General features: G+C 37.6%; 1 protein-coding gene and 1 long non-coding RNA gene across 9 annotated transcripts in view; both read left to right on the top strand.

Moving 5' to 3' along the window:
• ANKS1B (ankyrin repeat and sterile alpha motif domain containing 1B) overlaps positions 1–24,554 on the top strand; it is a 1,153,827-nt gene that overhangs the window by 22,106 nt on the left and 1,107,167 nt on the right. The window lies entirely within an intron of this gene.
• On the top strand, positions 18,323–19,210 carry LOC147372282 (uncharacterized). The gene is made up of 2 exons (XR_015163970.1): positions 18,323–18,609; positions 19,118–19,210. It is a non-coding gene; the product is annotated as an uncharacterized LOC147372282 (long non-coding RNA).

Raw genomic sequence — 24,554 nt, 5'->3', positions numbered from 1 at the left:
GTGAAGAGTTGACTCATTGGAAAAGACTCTGATGCTGGGAGGGATTGGGGGCAGGAGGAAAATGGGACAACAGAGGATGAGATGGCTGGATGGCATCACTAACTCGATGGATGTGAGTTTGAGTAAACTCTGGGAGTTGGTGATGGACAGGGAGGCCTGACATGCTGCAATTCATGGGGTCGCAAAGAGCCGGACATGACTCAGTGACTGAACTGAGCTGAACTGAAGCTTTTCACTAAACTTAATCATCGCCAGTCCAGGTTCGATGCAGGATACAGGAAGTTGGGGCTGGTGCACTGAGATGACCCAGAGGGATGGTATGGGGAGGGATGTGGGAGGGGGGTTCAGGATGGGGAACACATGGACTCCTGTGGCAGATACATGGGTTGATGTATGGCAAAACCAATACAATATTGTAAAGTAAAAAAAATAAATAAAATAAAAAATAAAAAAATTTAAAAAAATGCTCCTTTGGAAAATAATTAAAAAAAATAAAGTAAGAGATGTGTGACTCTTCATTTCACTTGAACACTTAGAGCCATTCTAGTGTTATTGGTTGGCCTAATTTCAAGATTGTTGTGTCTCAGAGAATAGGGAGACCCAAGGAGAGGGAGAGATGGGAATGGCCAGTCAGTGAAGCAGTCAGAACATACACACGATTTATCTGTTGAGTTTGTTGCATGGTTCATGGCACCTCAAAACATTTTCAGTAGTAACTTCAGAATTCATTGATCACAGATCACCATAAGAAATATAATAATGTTTGAAATATTATAAGAATTATCGAATTGTGACACAAAGACATGAATTGAGCCAGTGCTGTTGGAAAAATGGCACTGATAGACTTGCTTGATACAGGGCTGTCACATGTCTTCAATTTGTAAAAATTCTAGTGTCTGCAAAGTGCAATAAAGTGAAGTACAATAGAACGACAGAGGTAATTAGAAGATAGATTTTGGGTGCTAGGTATGCTCATTGCTTTTGGAGTGTCTCCTGTCTCAGATTATCTCAGCAAAGGAGTAAGAAAAAATTCACATACAAAGATACACACATTTTCATCTATATATTTATCGTAATCAATGAGTTTACAATGATATGTCTAATTCTAGTCCAGCTCCACAGGCAGGATTCATTTTAGAGTCTCCCTTCCTGTGTTTATAACTTCCATTTTCAGATAGTGAAAACTTTGGCCTCGTGTTTCTTTAATATGTATACGTATTTGATAAACTCTCTGTATGTAACCAGTCCTCTTCTCTATTGTGATACCCTTCCAGTGTCATTGTCTTCCTTGCCCTGCGTAGGCTCTGCCGCCCATTTTAGACTGCCTTTTACACAGAAAGCCTCTTGTCCTTTTCAGGCTCTGACTCCTGCCAGTTGGCCTCTACAGAAAGATAACTTTTTTATTCTTCTTAGGGCTTAATCCCCCTGCACTGAGTGTGACCCTTGTATATGAATATAGTCTTCACTCTGGACTCTGACACCCTGCATCAGGATGTTTCCCTCTGCCATTGCCACAAGGACACCTTTTTCATCCTATTTGGTCTCTGACCCTCTCACATTATCCACTCCTCCTTGGGGATACCCTCCTTCAGCTTGCTTAAGCTCTGACACCCCACAGTCAGCTGTCCCCAATATGAACATGCTTCTCCCCTGGCTTGGGCTCTGTTGCTTCACTGTAGGCCACTGCAACTTCCCTCTTTCTTCTGATCTAGATGCCTACTTTTCTCTGCCTTACTTAATGGCTCTAGGGACTAAATTGTTCCAGAAGAGAAGGGAAATGATGAGGAAGAAAAAGAGGAGAGTGGAAGAGGAAGTGGAAGAGGAGAATAACATAATGCTCTTTTTAAAAAAATCAATGATGATGATACTATTAATGTTGTTGCTGCTGCTGCTGCTTCTACTACTACTACTGTTAATCTCTCCAAGTCAGCAGTGTCTGTAGCCTTGTGTTGGAAGAAAATCAGGCTGTGGGCATGTAAGAATTCTAGGTAACTTGGAGATTATGACTAAAGCTTGAGTACTGTGTTTCCTGGACACTATTTCTCCTTGCATTTTGGAGGATAGATGATGATAATTTGATCAGCTGGTCAGTGCTTTGCATTTTTTATGAGCTCTTCTTTCATGTGTATTGTTGTGGATATGGAGTAGGCGTCCAGATTGACTAGGAGACAGAAAATCTTTATGTATTTTTTGCTCTGTTTAGCTGAAAGTCTCTATCATAATTGTCAGCAAAGTGCATTCTCAGGAATTTCAGTAAGATGATGATAATGCAGAAAAAAAGAGTTATAAAAGCACTGAGATAGTAACTGTCATTTGCTGAGGGAGTTGAGTTTGCAGAATTTGATAGACATAAGGATTTCAGCAAGTAGGTTTTTCTTGTTATGATATTTCTCATTATGATTTTTAAGATGTCACAAAATATTATGTTAGAAAATTGACCAAACATATTTAAAAATATGGTAAATCTGTACAGTTCTTCTAAAAATGATTATTGATGCAAATGAACCAAGACAGTAGGTAATTAGTACTGGGAATCTCCCAGAGTTTAAATATTACCAGGATTCCATAATTCCTTGAAACAAATCTAAGCAAAGAAACTTCCAGGAAGCTCTTTAATAAGCATTTGATATAGCTGAAAAATACTCTCTTTATTTGTTAAAAGTGGGAAGAGAGAGTTCGGAAAACTTCAGAAATAATTTACTGCAGTTATAGTCTGTACTTTAAAAGACCATTCAGCTTTTCATGCCAAATCCAAGAAAAACTAAGCAGCAGGCAGTGTTATCAATTACTGCCCTCCTTTTCTAGGTCTGGGAAAACAAGTTTAATGGAAAGATGATTAGAATTTTGGTTTTACTACCAAATAACAGAACCAAACAAGTCTGGATTTAAACAACATACTTAAAGTGGAAGATAATACACATTATAGCAATCTGAAGAGATCGTCACTCCTACTCTCTTCTTATCTTTTCTTATCATCAGTACACCTCTAATACCATATTACCTTTTCATAGTATTTTGTATCTTGGATTTCTATTTTTATGGAATCTTTGGGCTTCCATAGAAATGGTTCTTGAACTTTGTGACATATGTTAGCAGAATGTGTGACTACACAGATTAGCTATCCAACTTCTTCCTGATTCCCTTCAGAATCCTTCCAAAACTTTTGAATCTGGGATTGAAATTATTTTGTCAGCAATGTAATCCATATATTGTTTCTCTGACAGAAAGTAGTTGAGGAAAAGACTATAAGATCCATATCTAATGTAACCTTCCTCAGAAGTCTTGCTTGCTTGCTCTTTACATGGAAATAGGAATTTATACAACTGTATGGAACTCTTAGAATCAAGAAGTTGAGCTGCCAGGAGCTGGAAAGACCAGGAGTCAAGGCAGCAAAGATCAGTGGGACAGGAGCATATAGTATATACTAGAGTCTGCTGGATCTCTTCGGGCTCAACCTCATGCTTGGGAGTGGGAGAAAGGGGACAAGATCTCAGAAAAAGGTTATGCAGAAAAAAATTTATTACCTTGACTATTTTGTGAACTTCTTGAGGGAATACATCCAAACCAGAAGTCTTTCTTCACTTTATCTTTCCCATTTGCTCTCTGTTATTTGTCCCTCACTTACTTAAAGAGCCAGAATACTGTGTGACACAATTGGGCTTGTTATCTTGTCTAAGATGACAGTGGTGTTAGTAGCAATGTTATAACTTCCAGGGAGTTTCTAATAGTAAAGGTTCTCAAAATGATCGTCTGTCATTCTCTTTTCCCTGGTTGTTAGCTGTGAACATTATCCTGGCTCCTAGTATTACATTTTAAAATATGTATCTTATTTTTTTAAACTTTTTATTTTGTATTGGAGTATAGCTGATTAACAATGTTGTGATAGTTTCAGGTGGATAAAAAAGGGACTCAGCCATACATATACATGTATCCATTCTCCCCCAAACTCCCCTCCCATCCAGGCTGTCACATGACATTGAGCAGAGTTCCCTGTGCTAAAATGTATTTAAGTCAGTGAGAAGTCCATTTAGAAAACCCTTGTGACTCTTAGTTGCCCATGGCCCCTGATCTGAATTGAGAACATTAATCTAGAGTTATAAGTTTACACAGATTTGAACAAAGTCCAGGCTTTTCCTCTCAGTTGTTAACATTTCTGTTTTTCCTTCCTCTTTTCTCTCTGCCTTGTTAATGGTTCAGCTGTTTTTTTCCAGCAAACTCTCAGCTGTGTCAGCTTTCTCTGGTAAACCCTGTCGTAAGGAAACTAGAAAATGCTCCATGACAAAGAAAGAATAGAAGGATTAAGAAACATAAGGAAAAGAAGGTTAAGAGAAAGAGACATAGTTTGACCATGGTTTCCCAAGGTAATTCATGTAGCTAATTCAGGTAGACACCTATGAGGCAGGTATCTGGCTTGGAAGTGTATAAGGGGACCTTAACCCTGGCTAGATGTCCATAGTCTGAAAAAAAAGGGTAAAGATTATCCCCAGGGATTCATGGGGCTCTACCTTTGGCTTTTAGAGCTTGTTACATGGACGGACTTATGCTTGTAATCTATGTCTTAGAAATGTTTCCAAATATCCATAAATGAGACTCTTAATAGAATTCTCTACAATTCCATATTTTATAACCACACATTTTGCCAATATTTCGAGTCTCCTGGTTTTTTGCAAACAAAGTGCTCATTTTGGCTATTTTCCAGATATGACAGTTGGTGGACATGCTTCAGTAGAGAAAAGGAAATTTTCTCTGCTTATCTGCTCTCTCCCGTCTGCCTGAGATAGTGTCAGTTGTGACCTGATTTTGAAATAATTTATTAAGTAGAGGGTTGCACGGTGTTACTTAAAATTTTGGTGTGACGCTGACTTTTAGTTCTTTATAATAAGCTCTTGACTATATTCTCTGGGTGAGGCTTATTGCTGCTAGGATTTTAGAAATTTCTTAGCTCCTTCAGTGAATTTGGACTCTGTTCAGTGTCAAGTATGAGTAATATTTACTCAGGAAATTAAACATACTTGATTATTCAGAAGATGAAGCATGCTTTATTTTTTTTGCCATGAAAACATTATTTTAGAGCTATATTAACTTTATAGGTAAGGAGAATGTCTTTATTAGAAGACTGCTTAAAAAAGTGATAAGTAAATTAATATAAAATACTTATCTTTGGTAAGAGTTTATTGTTTTCATTAATATGTTGATGTCTTTTTATGTTTTTTATGTTAAAATTTAATATATGTGGAATAGACAGTAATTTAAAGTTTTTAATTTATAATCTTTTTATTTGAAGTCTAGAGAGGCCTAAACAAATTACATTTCTTTTAAAAATCATGTACCTTGATTTTAAAAATTATTTCTCACAAATATCGATCATAAATCATAAATCTCTATTTTAGTCCTCTCTATTGTACTTCAGACATGTTGTTCCCAATGATGTTTTGAACATCTCCTCCTCAATAGAGGTATGAAACTCCAAAATTTCATTATCTTTACCCACAGTTCTGCTCTGCCACGTCTGGGTCCTTTTTGTCAGTGGAACCACCATGCACCATTTGTCTAAACTAGAAACCCTAGAGCCATCCTTGACCCTTTCTCTTTCTGCTTGCATCCATTTGTTATCACCACTTTCAGTGTCAGCCCTCCCTCCGCTTTCCTTCCTCTGCCATTAGAGGAATTGTTTTAAAACATGTTATTCTCTGACTTAGAAATCAATGATTCTCTGTTGCTTAAAGAATAAAGTCTAAACTCTCTGGCATATTGTTTGAGACTTTTTGTGATTTGGCTCCTTCCAACCTGCCTCATTTTCCACCAGTCCTCTGCAATAGAATCTTCCAATCATATCTGATTCCTGTACTTGGCGTTGTCAGCAGGCATCATGCACTTTCCATTGTTATTCTCCCTGGAATACCCATCTTTCCCTTTTGTGCTCAGCGAAGCCCTGTTCATCCTCCTAGACTCAATTCCAGCATAATCATCTCTTCTGGGAAGCTTTGCCTGATCTCTCTTTTATGCATCTGGGCACCTTGTACACATCTCTATTTTTAGCACTTAGAATACTGCATTGTAATTGTTGGTTTGCATATTTGCCTTCCCACTAGACCCTGAGCTGCTTCAGTCCTGAAACCTTGGCTTAGTTATCTTTTAAAGTGCTATATAAATATTGTTTTATTCCTAGAACCACAAGGCATTTAGAAAATTGTTGAATAAGTAAATGAGTGAATAGTTGTGGAACAGGGCATGATAATGACACATAGTTTAGACTTTATATCCTTATGGATTGTATCTTTGAGAGAAATTGTTGACTGAGAACATAGGTTTGGTTAGCAACCTCAGTGCAGAGAAAAACTAAATCACTTGCTGCTGCTGCTGCTAAGTCACTTCAGTCGTGTCTGACTCTGTGTGACCCCATAGACGGCAGCCCACCAGGCTCCCCCATCCCTGGGATTCTCCAGGCAAGAACACTGGAGTGGGTTGCCATTTCCTTCTCCAGTGCATGAAGGTGAAAAGTGAAAGTGAAGTCGCTCAGTCGTGTTCGACTCTTTGTGACCCCATGGACTGCAGCCCACCAGACTCCTCCGTCCATGGGATTTGCCAGGCAAGAGTACTGGAGTGGGGTGCCATTGCCTTCTCCAAAATGACTTGCTAGAGTACCTATTATTTTGTAGGCACTGTGCTGATTGGCATAAATGTGTTAGTTTATGGGACATTGAGACTCAGAAATTTAGTAACTAGACCAAGTAACTTGACTAAGTGAGAAACACAATTGGATTTGAAATCCATTACTGCTTGACTTAAAAGCCAGAAATATTCTTTACTCAATGCTGGAAAATTATCAGAGATGGTGGAGGGGGCACTTTACAATAAAAGCAAGCAGTTTTATTTTTAAGGGTGGAGACCAGTTTGGAACCTTAACTTCTACTTTTCACTATGAATTCCAGAGATATCTGAAGACATTTTAGGAGAGGCAGTGGCAAGTGTATACTCTTCATAACTTTGAATAAAGGAAAGAATGAATGACAAGTTGATAAAGAGGAACAATATAAAGAAGGTGAAGCCAAGAGGAAAGAGTTGTAAGATAGTGTGGTCAGTAAATTTATATTAAAAAATAGGCTTTTATTCATTGAGCACCTAGCACGTGCTAGTCATAGATTTATCATTTCCTTAATAGTTCTTACAGTAAACCTATGAGATATTATTATCCTCATTTTCATGTGTTTAGAGTCCCATATACACTTCTGCCTTAAAAGAAGTTAAACATCTTAGTCACAGTCACATAGACCCTGATGGTACTCAGGTTCAAACCCAGCTTTATATGACTCCATCTCATGAAGAACAGAGATAATCTCAGCCGTAGCATCAGATATTTCAAGGCAACTGAAATATGAATGGTCATCATGAGTTAACAAGGTGTTACAGAGGCTGAATCAGTCTAACTCTGGATCTGTTGTGCTATTTCAGTTGATAACTAGTATTTTATAGTTTTAGAGGTAGAAAGAATGTAGTACAGTTATCTCTTTTCTTGGAAACTCTGCCTGTTGCTCTAAAATTCAGAGACTGTGCCAATCCAACATGACATTAAAACTGTTTAACAACCAATAATGCACAAAGACTGACCAATCAGATGGACAACTGGCTGTAAACATCTGGAGAGGCTGTATGGTGTACTCTAGTCTGGTATCAATCTAGTCTATGCACAGACTAATGGGCTCAATCTATTTTAGAAGTTTCATTATCTGCAAAGCTGAGAAGCAAAGATTTTTCAGCATGGATTATTACAGAATTCTTCTACCACCAGATTAATTTATTATATATGCTAAACCAATTAGCATTTATAGTGAGAATGACATTTAAGGAAAATGAAGATATGTAGTAGAATAATGAAGCTCTCATTTACATGATGTACCACCTTGCCTAAGACCCCCAAAGAGCTTTACTAGTTTGCTGTTTTGTTTCTCATTTATCCATCTGCTTGGTTATTTACTCATTCATTCATTCTATATACTTTTATTTGGGGACTGTTATTTCTGTCAATTCTGAGGAAGGAATTCTTTTTTTGATCTATAAAATAGGGATAATCTTATTGTAATCAGTCTAACTATGAATAATTTATTTACATATCTGTCTTATATATTAAGTTGTAAGCTATTGATCATGTCAACTCCAATCTTCTTTCTCCAAACACTGTTTCTTCACTATAATTTAAAATCATTCACATTTCCATGCACTTGCAAATACAAGGCTGCTTCTTGGTCTGTGTTCATCTTAGGTTACCTTTGGTCCTGGTTCCTTTTGGAATTCACACAAAAAGATGTAACATTTACATTTATTGTTGTTTAGTCTTTCAGTTGTGTATGACTCTTTGCAACCCAATGGACTGCCCACACCAGGCTTCTCTGTCCTTAACCATCTCTCCAAGTTTCCTCAAACTCATGTCCATTGAGTTGATAATGCCATCCAACCATTTCATCCTCTGTCTCCCCCTTCTCCTTCTGCCTTAAATATTTCCTAGCATCAGTGTCTTTTCTGATGAGTCAGCTCTTCACATCAGCTCCAATGTTCTTGAGCTTCATCTTCAGCATTAGTCCTTCCAATGAATATTCAGGGTTGATTTCCTTTAGGATTGACTGGTTTGATCTCCTTGCTGTCCAAGAGACTGTCAAGAGTCTTCCCCAGAACCACAGTTTATAAGCATCAATTCTTCGGTTCTCAGCTTTGGCTTCTTTACGGTCCAGCTCTCACATCCATACGTGACTACTGGAAAAACCATGGCTTTGACTGTACAGACCTTTGTCAGCAAAGTGATGTTTCTGCTTTGAATATACTGTCTAGGTTTGTCATAGCTTTTATTCCAAGGAGAAAGTGTCTTAATACGGTCACTTATAATCACTGTTTCCCCTCACCCTTTCTTTAGTCAAAAGTAGCCACTTGATTCAACCAGGTAAAACATTTGTTCTCAACCAGGAGTGATTTTGTGCTCGGGGCGGGGGGGGGGGGGGAGGCACTCAGCAATGTCTGAAGGCATTTTTTTGGCATCTAGTAGACATAGGCTAAGGATGCAGCAATCCCACAGTGCAAAGTTCAGCTGTGCCCCACCCCCAACAAAGACTTAAATGGCCCAAAATGTCAGTAATGCCAAGGTTGAGAAATCCAGTTGAAAAATACTTCACTCATATTCTAAGCCTTGTGGCAAATAGTTAACCATCAAGTGAAACCTGCCTTAGGCTCCAACTCACTCTGTCTTCTGTTCTTTGACCTACTATGTTCCCAGGCTCTTTGCCTTCACCATTGAGACTTTGCCCTTTTTCCCAACAATGCTGTAATATACTGGCTTGCAGGTCCTTAACTCCTTCCTGACGTTTGACACCTCAGACACTGTTGCCCCCATTTGGTTCCCAGACTTCTTGGCTTGTTTTTCACCATGGAAAATGGGGGAGACTTTAATTTCTTGTTTTCTGGACTTGGATCTCTACACAGTCTTCTTTCCAACCCATGCTGACCAATCTTAATCATCTGTTGCTTCCTGCCCCCCAGGGGGAACAATATGGTTTGACTCTGTACATCAGAGCAGCCTTTAAAAGGCCTTCCCCTGTCTAACTCTGGAGACCTGACATTTAATATCTTCTTTTTGTAGTCACCTTAGAGGCTGTTGCCTGTTTCTATAATAGCCATTTATGGGTTTTAAGAGCTCATTACATGATCACTGAAAAAAACATGAACCAAAAGCCTATAGCTTGGATTACAGAGAACATACATGTAGATGGACTGAGTTCCAAGTTATTAAAGTCATCAAAATATTTACTGAAGTACTGTGCTAGACATTGGAGGCCAGGAGGATAGAAAATTAGAAGATCAATCCAGCATACTTGAGATCTAACTAATAGGAATTCCATATATGAATCCATGTATCCAAGCTCTTTGGTTGTACTCTCTGATACTTGCTTTGTACTTGATTCTGTGACTTAATTTGGTCAATGAGGAGTAGAAAATTTGGTATGGAAGCTTAAAATACATTTCTGCTTCCTGTCTAAAACCTCTGTGATTATCATGAGAACTGCCTGAGCTGCCCTGCTAGAGGATGAGGCTCATGGAACAGACCTAATCTTAGCAATGCCATTTTAATTCCGCTAATGGCCAGGCCACCACAAAATTTCTTGCCCAGCCAAGACCAGAAAGAACTGTCTAAACAAACCCAGCCAAGATCAGTGGCACTGCTTAGCTGACTGGTAGAATCCAGAACGATTATAAATGGTTATTATTTTAAGCCACTGAAATTTAGGATGCTTTGTTAGGCGTCATTATTGTGGCCATGGATAATGATACAAATAGAGAACAAAAATAAGGCCTGAAGGAAATTATCAAAGAAATATTACAAGAAAATTTCCTCGTACTGGAGGATTAAAGTCTCTAGTCTGAAAAGCGCTCCCCCACCCGCCAAGTTTCTAGCATAATTAATGAGAAAAGACTATGAAGCTACATCATGCTAAAATTTAAGGACATCATGGATTAAAGTAAAATCCTGGAAGCTTTGTGGAGGATATATAAAGTAAAATGAAAACAGAAGGAAGTCACATAGAGAAGAATAGAAATCAGAATAACATCAGACTTTTAAGAGCAACAGTGGATTGTAAAAGACAAGGGTGCAAAGCTTTTAGAATTATGAGGGAAAATAATTTTCAGCTTTGTTTCTTTATTCAGCCGAACTATTGATTAGATATGAGGGTAGAATAAAGAAGTGCTGAGACATAGAAGGATTAAAGCATTTATGTCTTATGTGTCCTTTCATAGAAAGCTTCTCAAGGTTTAGCTTGCATAAAACAAAGAAGGAAATCAATAAAGAAAAAGACACAGAATGAAGAAAACAAAGAATTCAATATAGGAGGGCAAAGAAAAGAGGTTCTATGAAAATAACTGTTCATTTGGCTTAGAGAGCAACTGGTCTAGATTGGAAAAAAGGATGGAGGACTGTGGAAGCTTTTGAGAGGAACAATGAAGTATTTGGTATGTTTGAACATTTGAAAAAAAAATTGACAGTTGACAAACGTGTTGGATTTGGAATAAAATAGTGATAGGTAAATGATGGAAGTGATAATTACTAACTTCAGAAAGACATTTTTATAAATATGAAAACAACTGGACTTCCCAGGTGGTGATAGTGATTAAGAAACCACCTGCCAATGCAGGATACACAAAGAGTTGGGCACGACTGAAGTGACTTAGCAGTATGGAAACAGTCACATTTCATCGTTAGGTTCAATAATGAAGAAAATCATAGTGATGTTTAGCTACTATGGAGAACAGTGTGGAGATTCCTTAAAAAACTGGAAATAGAACTGCCTTATGATTACTGTTTTAAATATGTATTTCTACTGTGATATGAATTAAAATGATAATCTTAGAAATTGATCAATTAAGAAATAGCTTTATACGCTTCATATTTAGATCAGAACAAACTGCTGAAAGAGTTGGAACAGTGGATTATAAGGTATGGGGCTAGAGCTAGAAAGTTAATGCTTTAGATTTTAATTGACTGTATGGTTTTTTGCTGTTGTAAGGTGAAAGCAGTCATTAATGATTCATGAATGACTGGACATGGCTGTGTTCCAATAGAATTTTATTTATAAAAACAGCGGGTGGGATAGGTATTGCCTGTGGGCCAGTTTGCCTATGAGGGTAAAGAGGGGTAGGACAGGGATAGTTTTCCCTTCCTAATTCAAGCTCATTTATTGAACTTCCCTGCCTTTTCCTCCCTTAAATGTGGAGTAAATATAGAGTAATTTTGCATATTGCCTCTCAAATCAGTCTCCTCTCTCCTTTTTAACTGCTGAGATCCTAGTTTAGACTTTTGACTGGATCAATGTCATAATCACTTAACCTCAATATTTGGCCCTGAAAATGTGTATCCAATTTAATATTTATTTGTAAAGAGTTTGTGCTGTAGATTATCTGAACCAAGTAACTAAGTAAATACATTCTCCAAATATTGACCCTATTTCTGTGCCTTAGCTGTTTCCCCTGGAATTGTTCTCCTTCCTTAACATCTTAGCTTTTCAAAATTGTTTGTATCTTTCCAGGTGCTACCTGAAACAGCTGCCTTCCTAAGAAACTTGTTTCTTGTTTCTCTCTACCCTGGAATTGTTCTCCTTCCTTAACATCTTAGCTTTTCAAAATTGTTTGTATCTTTCCAGGTGCTACCTGAAACAGCTGCCTTCCTAAGAAACTTGTTCCTCGTTTCTCTCTACCAGCCTCCAAACCTCCATCCAACTAGCCAACCAGAGATGATTTATCTGTCCTTTGGGAGAGATTGAATTTTGGGGTCAGGTAGTGCTGAATTTAGTGGCTTCTCAGGTGGCACAAGTGGTGAAGAACCTACTTGCCGATGCAGGAGATGTAAGAGATGCTGGTTCAATCCCTGGGTTGGAAAGATCCCCTGGAGGGGGGCATGGCAACCCTCTCCAGCATTCTTGTCTGGAGAATCCCATGGACATAGGAGCCCGGCGGGCTACAGGCCATAGGGTTGCAGAGAGTCGGACACAACTGAAGTGACTTACCATGCAAGCACAGTCCTGAATTTGAATCTATACTCTACTGTATACTTGCTATATGACCTTGATAAATGTTTTTATCCTGTCTGAACCTTTGTTTTGCTATCTATGAATATTTCATATGGTTCTTTATATGGTTAAAATGTTTTAATATTGTTTTCTTCCCTTTTTTTCACTTTCCATACTTAATCATTCAACCTCACATTATAATCATTCCTGTGCTTCTCTTTTTGCAGCGTGAGCTCTGATTGTGCCTTCTTCATTTTAAATATTCTGAAGTAGTACTCAGTAAGCATTGATTTAATTGAATTAGGAAATATTTCAGTGTTGATTAGCTGGAGAATACTGATTTTATGATAAAATTAGAGAAATTTTGTATTCTATAGTTTGTTCCCTAATCTTCTTTACATGGTCTATTTTTATTAGTTCACTTCTGTTTTCTCCCACATTGCAAAGGAGATGCAGCATTGGAGAAGTGAATACAGTGACTTGATTTTTCCTTTGATGGAGACTAAGCCATATGTTTGTATTGAGTCAGCTACTCCAGACTGCGAATTCTCAATCAGATGGTCAGTAGTGTTTAATTGAATTCCCAATATGTGTAAGGCTACACTGGGTGCTGTCACTCTAGGGAGGTGAGACCATCTGGAAGAACTTTTTTAAAGAGCCAGAATATGAGAATATGTCTCTTTGTATCTAAATTAAAACGGTACTAAGTTTGTCTAAGTAAATAGCTGGCATAAATGCTGTCTTTTGCCTCCCCCTCTCTTTTTATCATTCTTTCAGTCTCCAAGAAACCTCCTCCTTTTTTGCTATGGCTAGAATGGTATACTTTTTCCTTGATTTCTTTCCTTCCTTCGCCCCTCCTCCCCTCCCTCTTTCTTTCTTTCTCTGTCTCTTCCTTTCTCTTTTGTAATACTATATGATTCTGACTTTTTTATTTACTTAAAAAATAAAGAAGAAAAGAACATAAAGGTTGAAAGATTATTTAAGGTTAAATCATGGAAGAACTTGAAAATCAAACTGGGCAACTTTTATTAGGTTTGGAAATGAGTCACTAAAGTTTTTAAGGAGTGTGATGATATAACTAGGTCTGTAGTTTAGAAAGTATATATAAAATAATATATACAGTAAATTGCAAAAAAGGAGACAAAGTAATTAAGAGATCATTACAGGAGACCAAATCAAAGATGACAGAGACCTGAACTAGAATAAAAACAGTGATAATTAAAGTTAAAAAAATAATACCAATCACAGGGGTATTACACAGATAAAATCAATAAGAAAATCAGTCATCCATTAGATCAACACCACCTGCTATGTATCTACCAGATATTATTCTAGGAACTGGAAACAGGAAAAATAAGCATACTATGGTCCTGTCCTTTACAGAGCTGACAGTTTCTCTGAGCAGTTCCAGTAGGGAAAACTGAAGCTATGGTGAGTAAACAAAGGGAGAAGTCAAAGACTCTCATAAGCTTGGAATCTATATGACTAAGAGAATGGTAACATCATTCAGAGTTTAGCACAGACCAGAAGGGGGGCAGGGAAGAGTATATGGACAGCTTAAAAAAATTTTTTTTTAATTATAAAAGTATGGTAACACATTTAAAGGAAACTTGGAAAATACACAGTAAGGTTACATATAGTTCTACTATATGTTACAATTTTTAAGTAGATAAATAAGATTTTTAGTTAGAGTTTCAATATCAAACTCTCAAAAATTAATAGAATGAATGTACAGAGAAGTAAAGATGCCCTGGAGAAGGGAAAGTCTACCCACTCCAGTATTCTGGCCTGGAGAATTCCATGGACTAAGTCCATGGGGTCGCAAAGAGTTGGACATGACTGAGTGGCTTTCATTTTCACTCACTTTCAGGATATAGTAGACCTGAAAAGCACTGTGAACCAATTCAATATCATTAAGATTTATACAGTTTTCACACAACAGGATACAAATTCTATTCAAGTGTCCATGGACTGTAAACTAGGAGACACTGTAACATATCCAAAGGCATAAAAGAAGGTGCAAGCATCTCATGGTCTAAAGTTATTGAAATCCTACAGAGTCTGTTCTCTTATCACTGTGGAATTATGTTAGAAATCAATATCAAAAGATATTTGAAATACCCTATATTTTCAAGTGCAATATGACATTTACCATGATAGATCTTCGACCTAGCTATCAAAAGCCTCAATCAAGTTAAACTGAAAAAGAGAGTGATTACAGAGAAGAAAGCATTTAAATAATATGGACAGTTTTTGATATATTGGCTTCGAGAGAACATACAGGTGAAAATATTCAGCTAGCAGTTACAAATTAATGACTGGAAAACAGAACAGAGGTAAGGACTTGTGATTTGGGAAACATCTAGCATATTATGACAGGTGAGGTTGAGAGCTAGAAAAGATAAGGAAGTATGGTATAGGTAGAACCTTGGAGACTGTCTGCATTTGAAGAGATCAGGGAAGGTAAAGGAGAGTTCAGTAAAACAAAAAACAAACAAAAAACCCAAAAAAGACAGAACAAAGCAATCAGAGAAGCAGAAGTATCATCAAGACAAAGAGAAGTGTTTCCAAAGGCATGAACCTTCAGCAGCACTAGATGAAGCAAAGAAATCGTGGGAAAATAGGACTGAGGAAGAAGGGCACTAAATTTGGGAACAAAAGAAATATACCTGGGACATTTGAGAGAATGGCTGAGTGATAAGAGAAAATTCAGTTTACAAGGAGCTGAAGTATCAGTGAGTGAAGAAGCAGTGAAGATAGGTAGAGCATACTACTTTCTTGAAGTCTGACAGTGAAGAAAAAAAAATAATGCGCCAGTAAGTTGAGAAGTATAGAAACAGAGAATGATTTTTTTTAGGGTAAGAAAGACTACATGACTTACATTTTGTAGTGGGGTGGAAAGAATTAAGTGAACAAAAATTAGTAGCAACATTTTTTTTTTTGACAGGAAAGAGCCAGAGAGAAGGAGGAAAAGGAGCTAGTAAAGAGACAAAGATGCATAAAATATTCTTTAAATAAATATTTATGAAGTGCCAATCATGGACCTTTGTTAAGTCTACTAATCTTCCAGAGGAAATGAAATAATATAATAGACATGGTAGAAAGCCTCCTCAACATCCTTCCATTCTACTCCTCCCCTGTTTCTGTCATGAAGGTTGACCAAAATGGCTTACTCACATGCTGGTAGCAGGTATTGTCAGGTGGGTGTAAGGCTGATTTGTTGATTGGAGTGCTTATATGGGTCTCTCTAATATGGCAATGTCAAGGTACTTGGATTTCTTATGTGGCTTTAAAGTGAGTGTTTCAAGAGAACCAGATAAAGCTGTATGGCCTTTTCTGACCTAGCCTCAGAAATCACACTGTCAGCTCTGTTGCATTCTCATTGTTACAAGCAACTTAGCAAGGCTGACTGATTCAAAGGAAGGACACATAGATCCTACATCTCAATGGGAAGAGTGTCAAAGGATTTGCAGACTGTTTTAAACCCTCCAGTTACCATAATCATATTATATACATTTGTTGAATGGTTTTAATGTATCAGGTATTTTGATGAACACTTTATATGAATTACCTTATATACTCCTTACCATGGCTTTATGAATTTTTTGCTACTTTATAACCATTCTGTAGATAAAGAAGGGAAACCTTGGAGAGGTTATATAACTTGCCATGGTCACACAGCTAGTAAATGATGGTCTAGACTTATACTCAGTTCTCTTTGATCCAAGAGTCTGTAGACTTAATCATCACTAAGCTGGCAATTTATCATAAGAGAACAGAATTGTGTTTTAGATACTTCATTCCTGGAAGCAGGGAGATTAGTTGGAAGCTATTATTACTATCAGCTGCTTGTTTTATCTGTCATCACAGAAGGTAATCAATGGAAGGAGTGAAAAAGTAGGAGAGGGGAGGGTATGTGTTGTTAAATATTGACAGGAAAAAAATGTAACATTTTTAGGTTAGAATTTCTATGATTCCAATGATTTTCAGTAACCATTTGTTATTGGTTCAAATTATTGACCATCTTCACTCTTCATCATCTGTCATCTACCATAAAGTCTTAGTTTATTCATTCAGAGCGTGTCACAAGTCCTTTGGTCTGAGCTAGATATGCTTTTGGTATTTTAAAGACAGAATAAAAAATATTAGTCTTTCTTCTCTTCTCTACCAAAGGCATACTTTTTAGCTTCTTATTAGACTGAGAAAGATTTGAGGTGTGGGTTCTCTGAGTTTTCATATCAGGGGTTGGCAAACTATGGGTTGTGGTCCAAGCCTGTAGTTTGCTTTTTGTAAATAACATTTTAGTGGAACATAGCCATACCCATTCATTTACATATTTTCTATTGCTGCTTTTACGCCATCAAGTTGGATAGCTTTTGCAGAGACTGTATGGCGTGCAAAACCTAAAATATTTACTATCTGGCATCTTATAGGAAAAGTTTGTAAACCTCTTATAGAAAAGTTTGTAAAGTTTTGTGTAATACAGGGCCTATTTAAGACATTCTGTTGCATATGTGAGATGCTTAGTGCAGGTCAGGGTGTAGGGTTAGGGCAGACTGGCCAGTCATATTATTGTATGTCTTAGTAGGAGAGATCAATGACTAAGTCAATTATTGGTGCATATTACAGGTCTGAAAAAAGCAGTGATCCAGAGGCCTCTTGAATGAATTCTAGCAAATAGGATAGAATAACCATTTTAGGACAAAGCTACTCTGTTTTGTACTGTGGGCTAGATGCTCATGAATTTGGTTCATCAGATACTATTCATAACTAGAAGTAGCAGGTGAGAGACCAGTATGTGACTCTTGTCCCTAACTGAGGCAAGAATAGAGATCTGTTGTTGTTCAGTCATTCAGTTGTGTCCAGGTCTTTGTGACCCCATGGACTGCAGCACACCAAGCTTTCTTGTCCTTCACCATCTTCTGGAGCTTGCTCAAACTCATGTCCGTTGAGTCAGTTATGCCATCCAACCATCTCGTCCTCTGTCGTTCCCTTCTTCTGCCTTCAGTCTTTCCCAGCATCAAGGTCTTTTCTAATGAGTCCCCTCTCCACATCAGGTAGCTGAAGTATTGGAGCTTCAGCTTCATCATAGTCCTTCCAATGAATATTCAGAATTGATTTCCTTTAGGATTGACTGGTTTGATCTCCTTGCGGCCCAAGGGACTCTCAAGAGTTCTTCTCCAACACCACATTTCAAAAGTATCAATTCTTCAGCGTTCAGCCCTCTGTTACGGTTCAGCTCTCACATCCACACATGACTACTGGAAAAACCATAGCTTTGACTATATGGACCTTCGTTGGTAAAGTAATGTGTCTGCTTTTTAATATTTTGTCTAGGTTTGTCATAGCTTTTCTTCCAAGGAGCAAGTGTCTTTTAATTTCATGGCTACAGTTACCATCTGCAGTGATTTTTGAGCCTGAGAAAATAAAGCCTCTCACTGTTGTCAGAGATCTGTAGGTTATTCTCAATTTACCCTTCTTTTTTTTTTTTTTTTCTATTTTTTCCAAAAGCCTTATAATATTTTTGTTTTGTTTTGGGCTTCTGTAGGCAATGGCACCCCACTCCAGTACTCTTGTCTGGAAAATCCCATGGATGGAGGAGCCTGGTAGGCTGTAGTCCATGGGGTTGCTAAGAGTCGGACACGACTGAGCGACTTCCCTTTCACTTTTCACTTTCATGCATTGGAGAAGGAAATGGCAACCCACTCCAGTACTCTTGCCTGGAGAATCCCAGGGACGGGGGAGCCTGGTGGGTTTCCGTCTATGGGGTCGCACAGAGTCGGACACGACTGAAGCAACTTAGCTTAGCTTAGCTTATGCTGATTTTAAACATTATTACATTTAGTGCCCCTTTGTATCCAGGAGATTTTTTGGTTTACATTATTGTGCATTTCATTTATTCTCACGCCCTATTTAGGACATTGTTGTTTCAGCCATAGGACTGACCCAGATGTTCAGAAACGCAATCCAGAGAGAGATACCTCCAGGCACTGTTGGCACATAATCGAGTTATGGTTATGCTTTGTACACTTATCCTTGGGCATGTTCTCAGGATTTATTTAGAGTAAGTATATATTCTTTCCAGTGATTTTGCTTTTATTTCCTTAGTTTTGGAAATGTGATTATGCATTTACTAATATTACAGGAATGATTTTCTCACACAGCCGTGAATATTTTATCTACCTAAATTGTCAATGAAAGTACTTTTCAACTGTTAATGATTTACAAAAAGCCTTTTTTATTGTGTGTAATTAGAGGAAATTAAAACAACTCTCTTAATATGCAATAAGAGTTAATTTAATTAGTTGCCCATTTGGAAATAGGTTATTGATTCACTTTTTCTGTACACAGAAAAATTAAATAAAATAACATAGTGTATCTTCTTTTACAAAGGAGAAAACTACATTACTCTAGGCATATATTTTGTCCCACATTTTGTGTTTTACAAGTAACTAAATGAATTTACTCTTTAAAAAGTGAGCATTAAATAAATACAGTGACAGGCGAGTACTTTGTATCTTTCTCACTGTTGAATAATAAAAAATAAATCTTTTTAATTGCTTTTTTTTTAGTTACATTTATGCTCCTGAAAAAAAATTGTGCTAATATATCCTTTCAATTTCTTGTGAAAATATTTGTGCTACAATGAACCTGTGATGATGGAATTTCTGAGAGAATGATGGTAAGAACCTTCAGATGGTATGTAGGCTTACTCTAATTTGTTTATGATGAATAGATGTCCTCAAACAGGGGCTGTGTGTGCTTAGTCATTCAGTCATGTCTGACTCTTTACAACCCTATGGACTGTAGTTCACCAGGCTCCTCTGTCCATGGGGATTCTCCAGGCAAGAATACTGGAGTGGGTTGCCATGCCCTTCTCCAGGGGATCTTCCCAACCCAGGAATCGAACCCAGGTCTCCCACATTGCAGGCAGATTCTTTACCGTTTGAGCTACCAGGGAAGCCCAAATCAGGGGCTAATTGTCACTTAAAAGAAGATTATTAAAAAAAGGGTGTGTATATATATATATATATATATATATATATATATATATATGAGGTGACAGATGTGTTAATTAAACTTGATGGTGAGAATCATTTTACAGTGTTTATGTGTGTCAAATCATCATGCTGTATACTTTAAATATTATAATTTTGTCAGTTATACCTCATACTTAGTACTTAATAAGCCTGGTGGCTTGTTCTGATAATTTAGTCAGGAAATGGAAACTGCTTGCTCTCTGAGAATGTACATAGTAAGAATATGCAGCTGATCTTTGGTTTTTGATCTGTTGAATCAAGTTACTGGCCGTTTTGGCAATATTGGCAACAAATTGGAGTTTGAATCTTACAAAGAGTATAAGTGTGTGACTGATTCTGGTGTATAAGCTAGGGGTTTCATATTGCCAGTGGTGATCTGATGTTTAGAATGCTTGCATTTACCTCTTATGATATGTGGACAACTCAACTCATGTAAGAAGGAAGATATATATGGTTGTCTGTTGCTCGGTAATAATATTACCGTAAACTTCCCTGGTGGCTTAGTGGTAAAGAATCTGCCTGCTGTGCAGGAGATGTGAGTTTGATCCCTGGGTCGGGAAGATCCCCTGGAGAAGGAAGTGGCAACCAACTCCAGTATTCTTGCCTGGAGAATCCCATGGACAGAGAAGCTTGGCAGGTACAGTCCATGAGGGTGCAAGAGTCGGATATGACTTAGTGACTAAACCACCACTAAGCCACCACCACCATATGTAGGTAAACAACAAGGACCTACTATATAGCGTAGGGAACTATATCCAATGTCTTGTAATGACCTATAATGGAAAAGACTTTGAAAAACAATGTATATATAAAGCTGAATCACTTTGCCATACACATGGATTTAATACAACTTTGTATATTAGTCATACTTCAATTTAAAAAAATGTTAAAAAAAAAAGAGTTCCACAGTCTTACAAATCATAATCACATACAGGTAATCACTTACCTCCTATCACCTTTGCCAAATTGTTTGAATTAGATACAAGTCCCTGCTCATACTCAAGGGCAGGATTACTAAGAGTTAGGGATCATGGAGTGTCTGCTATAAAAGGGAAAAGAAAACTGGATTATCTTGCCCTCAGGATTTTCTTTTGACCTATTATAAATAACCTGAAGGCAGGATTCATGGTTGATTCATTCTGAATCTTTTGGTCTTCCCCATCACCTACCTACTAGATAGTGTTTTATATTTAGTCAGGACTTGGTTGGTACTTGTAGGCTTAATTAATTATTATCCTATAAAGCTGCTATCAAAGAAAGTGGATTCCCTTGTACTTGGCTTGACAGTCTGACTCTTTGAAAGTTGAAAGCCATTGTTTATGAACTGAGACTGTTAAAATTTTAATTATTTCTAGCAAAGTCTATTTTGTCATCTCTTCCATTAAACAGTAATTTTAAATAAATCCCTCCTTCTCAGAAAACAGCTATACTAGTGCTGTATTTAAAGCTGAATACAGATTACCTTGTTAACTCAATATAGCAATGGTAATAGTTGTCTGAAAAGATCTTGAATCTTATGCCACATTGTTATGAGAGACTAACAGCTATATAAGGTGTTCCTTCTTTTCATAGTGTTTTGTTTCTTTGTCTGTCAACATAATGTTTTCTTTCCAGATCAGCAGGCAAAACTAGCAAGTGCTTTTTATTTTTGTCTGTGAGAAAAATTATGAGCTGCCAGATCAAAGGAAAAGCATTTCTAACTCTGAGACTTGTGCTTCTAAAGAATCATATTCAGCATTGTAGAAATATTAATTATGTGTATACTTAATATCCATATGGCCCTAGGCAGACATTTTGCAAAGCCGTGTCATTTGCAGTTCTTTTTCCTTGAATAGATAAGGTGGAAGCTAGATAACTATAGAATGCCAACAAACAGTTTTATAGCATGAACTAACACACAAGGTCAGAAAAATAAAGTCCAACGATGAGGGGGAAATATGCAACAAAGATTTTGGGTCTTTGTGGAATGAGGGAAGACCTTAATAAGTCAATATGAATCTAATAGTAACAGAGAAACTAGGCAGGAGTACAATATATGATAATCAGAGGGAGGGATGGTTCATGTTGAATGTGAAAGAGAGGCAAATATTCCCACTTGTTAAATACAACCACATAGTAAACGGTACCATGAATAACCAAAGAAGACACAGTTACCAAATGTGGTGAGGTCCTCAGATGCAGCTGTAATTATGCATATATGTTAGGAGGGAAAACTATTTAGATGAATTTTGGTATAGTTCTGAAGAGATTTTATTTTTATCTTTTGTTACCATCTGTGCTAGGCAGAGTCTAAGATGACCTCCAAGATTCTTATTCTCTGGTGTGCTTGTTTGGTATGGTCCTCTTTAGTGGCTCCTCTATAATCCTTTTCATTTGAATTTGGGCAGAACTTGTGAATATGTTGAGTCATCACACCTGTGATTAGGTTACAACTCAGTCCACTTTAATAAAAAACCTGGCCTGATCCAATAAGGTGAGCTTTTAAAAGGATTTTTCCTGCAGTTCAAGAAATTCAATACTTGGTAGCATTAGAGGGCCTACTGAGGGGACCATGTGGTGAGGAATTGGGAGTGACATCAAGGGGCTGAGTGTGGCTTCTGGCTGACAACCAGCAAGAGAATGGAGGTCAGTCTTAACAATGGCAAGGAACTGAGTTCTGAAACAACCAGTGATCTTGGAGGAGGATCCCACACTCTAGATGAAACCATAGCCCTGATAGACACTGATTTCAGCCTAGTGAGATCCTGACCAGAGGACCCGGCTAACCCAGACTCCTTACCACAGGAACTGTGAGATGATAGATCTGTGTTGATTTAAGCTGCTAACCATGGAATAATTTTTATTTAGTCATAGAAAAGAGTATGGCACCTTATATATAGGGTACATATCTACGTTAACACTTTTCTAAACATGCTCCATCTCTTTCCAGCTTTGTTTCTATACTCAGGTATTCTCTTCCTTGGAATGATTTCTGTTATAAAACTGTTCTAGCCTTCATTTATGGCCCATCTCATGTGCCATCGCCTTGTTTACAGTTTTTCTATCTGTGTAGATGAAAGCCATCTCTTTGTCCCCTGAATCTGTAGTGTTCTTTGTATCTTTGTCATGTCACTTACATATTTTAATTGTATAAGAATTATTTGTATTCATGGTTTATGCTTTTTGTTTTAAATTTGTTTTTTGATTTGAATAGGAAATACATATTTTCAAATATTCCAAATATTTGAAAAGAATATTTCAAAATATTCTTTTGAAAGAATGTATGATGAAAAGTGTTTTTAGTCCAGTTCACTAGTCCCCTAGTCCTTTGGTTCAGAGGTAACCTTTCTTTTCAGTTTTTGATGTATCTTTCTGTAGAGTTTCTATACATCAGTTCAGTTCAGTTCAGTCTCTCAGTTGTGTTCGACTCTTTGCGACCCCATGGACCGCAGCACACCAGGCCTCCCTGTCCATCACCAACTTCCAGAGTTTACCCAAACTCATGTCCATTGAGTCAGTGATGCCATCCAACCATCTCATCTTCTGTTGTTCCCTTCTCCTCCCATCTTCAGTCTTTTCCAACATTAGGGTCTTTTCAAATGAGTGAGCTCTTTGCATCAGGTGACCAAAGTATTGGAGTTTCAGCTTCAACATCACTTGTTCCAATGAACACCCAGGACTGATCTCCTTTAGGATGGACTGGTTGGATCTCCTTGTAGTCCAAGGGACTCTGAAGAGTCTTCTCCAACACCACAGTTCAAAAGCATCAATTCTTCTGTGCTCAGGTTTCTTTATAGTCCAACTCTTACATCCATACATGACTACTGGAAAAACCATAGCCTTGGCTAGATGGACCTTTGTTGACAAAGTAATGTCTCTGCTTTTTAATATGCTGTCTAGGTTGGTCATAGTTTTCCTTCCAAGGAGTAAGCATCTTTTAATTTCATGGCTGCAGTCAACCATCTGCAGTGATTTTGAGCCCCAAAAAATAAAGTCAGCCACTGTTTCCCCATCTATTTGCCATGAAGTGATGGGACCAGATGCCATGATCTTCGTTTTCTGAATGTTGAGCTTTAAGCCAACTTTTTCACTCTCCTCTTTCACTTTCATCAAGAGGCTCTTTAGTTCTTCTTCACTTTCTGCCTTAAGGGTGGTGTCATCTGCATATCTGAGGTTATTGATATTTCTCCCGGCAATCTTGATTCCAGCTTGTGCTTCATTCAGGCCAGCATTTCTCATGATGTATTCTGCATATAAGTTAAATAAGCAGGGTGACAGTATACAGCCTTGACGTACTCCTTTTCCTATTTGGAGACAATCTGTTGTTCCGTTTCTAGTTCTAACTGTTGCTTCCTGACCTGCATACAGATTTCTCAAGAGGCAGGTCAGGTGGTCTAGTATTCCCATTTCTCTAAGAATTTTCCACAGTTTGTTGTGACCTATAGAGTCAAAGGCTTTGGCATAGTCAATAAAGCAGAAATGTATGTTTTTCTGGAACTTTTTTGCTTTTTTGATGATCCAGTGGATATTGGCAGTTTGATTTCTCGTTCCTCTGCCTTTACTAAATCCAGCTTGAACATCTGGAAGTTCATGGTTCACGTATTGCTGAAGCCTGTCTTAGAAAATTATGAGCATTACTTTACTAGCGTGTGAGATGAGTGCAATTGTGTAGCAGTTTGAGCATTCTTTGGCATTGCCTTTCTTTGGGATTAGAGTGAAAACTGACCTTTTTCAGTCCTGTGGCCACTGCTGAGTTTTCCAGATTGGCTGGCATATTGAGTGCAGCATCATCTTTTAGGATTTGAAATACCTCAACTGGAATTCCATCACCTCTGCTAGCTTTGTTCATAGTGATGTTTCCTAAGGCCCACTTGACTTCACATTCCAGGATGTCTGGCTATAGGTGAGTGGTCACACCATCATGATTATCTGGGTCATGAAAATCTTATTTGTACAGTTCTTCTGTGTATTCTTGCCACCTCTTCTTAAT

This window comes from Bos grunniens, chromosome 5 (genome assembly GCF_055505025.1).
Source record: "Bos grunniens cultivar Pamir isolate PY7600 chromosome 5, Bosgru_T2T1.0, whole genome shotgun sequence".
Taxonomy (NCBI): Eukaryota; Metazoa; Chordata; class Mammalia; order Artiodactyla; family Bovidae; genus Bos; species Bos grunniens.
This window is presented reverse-complemented; position numbering and strand designations above follow the sequence as displayed.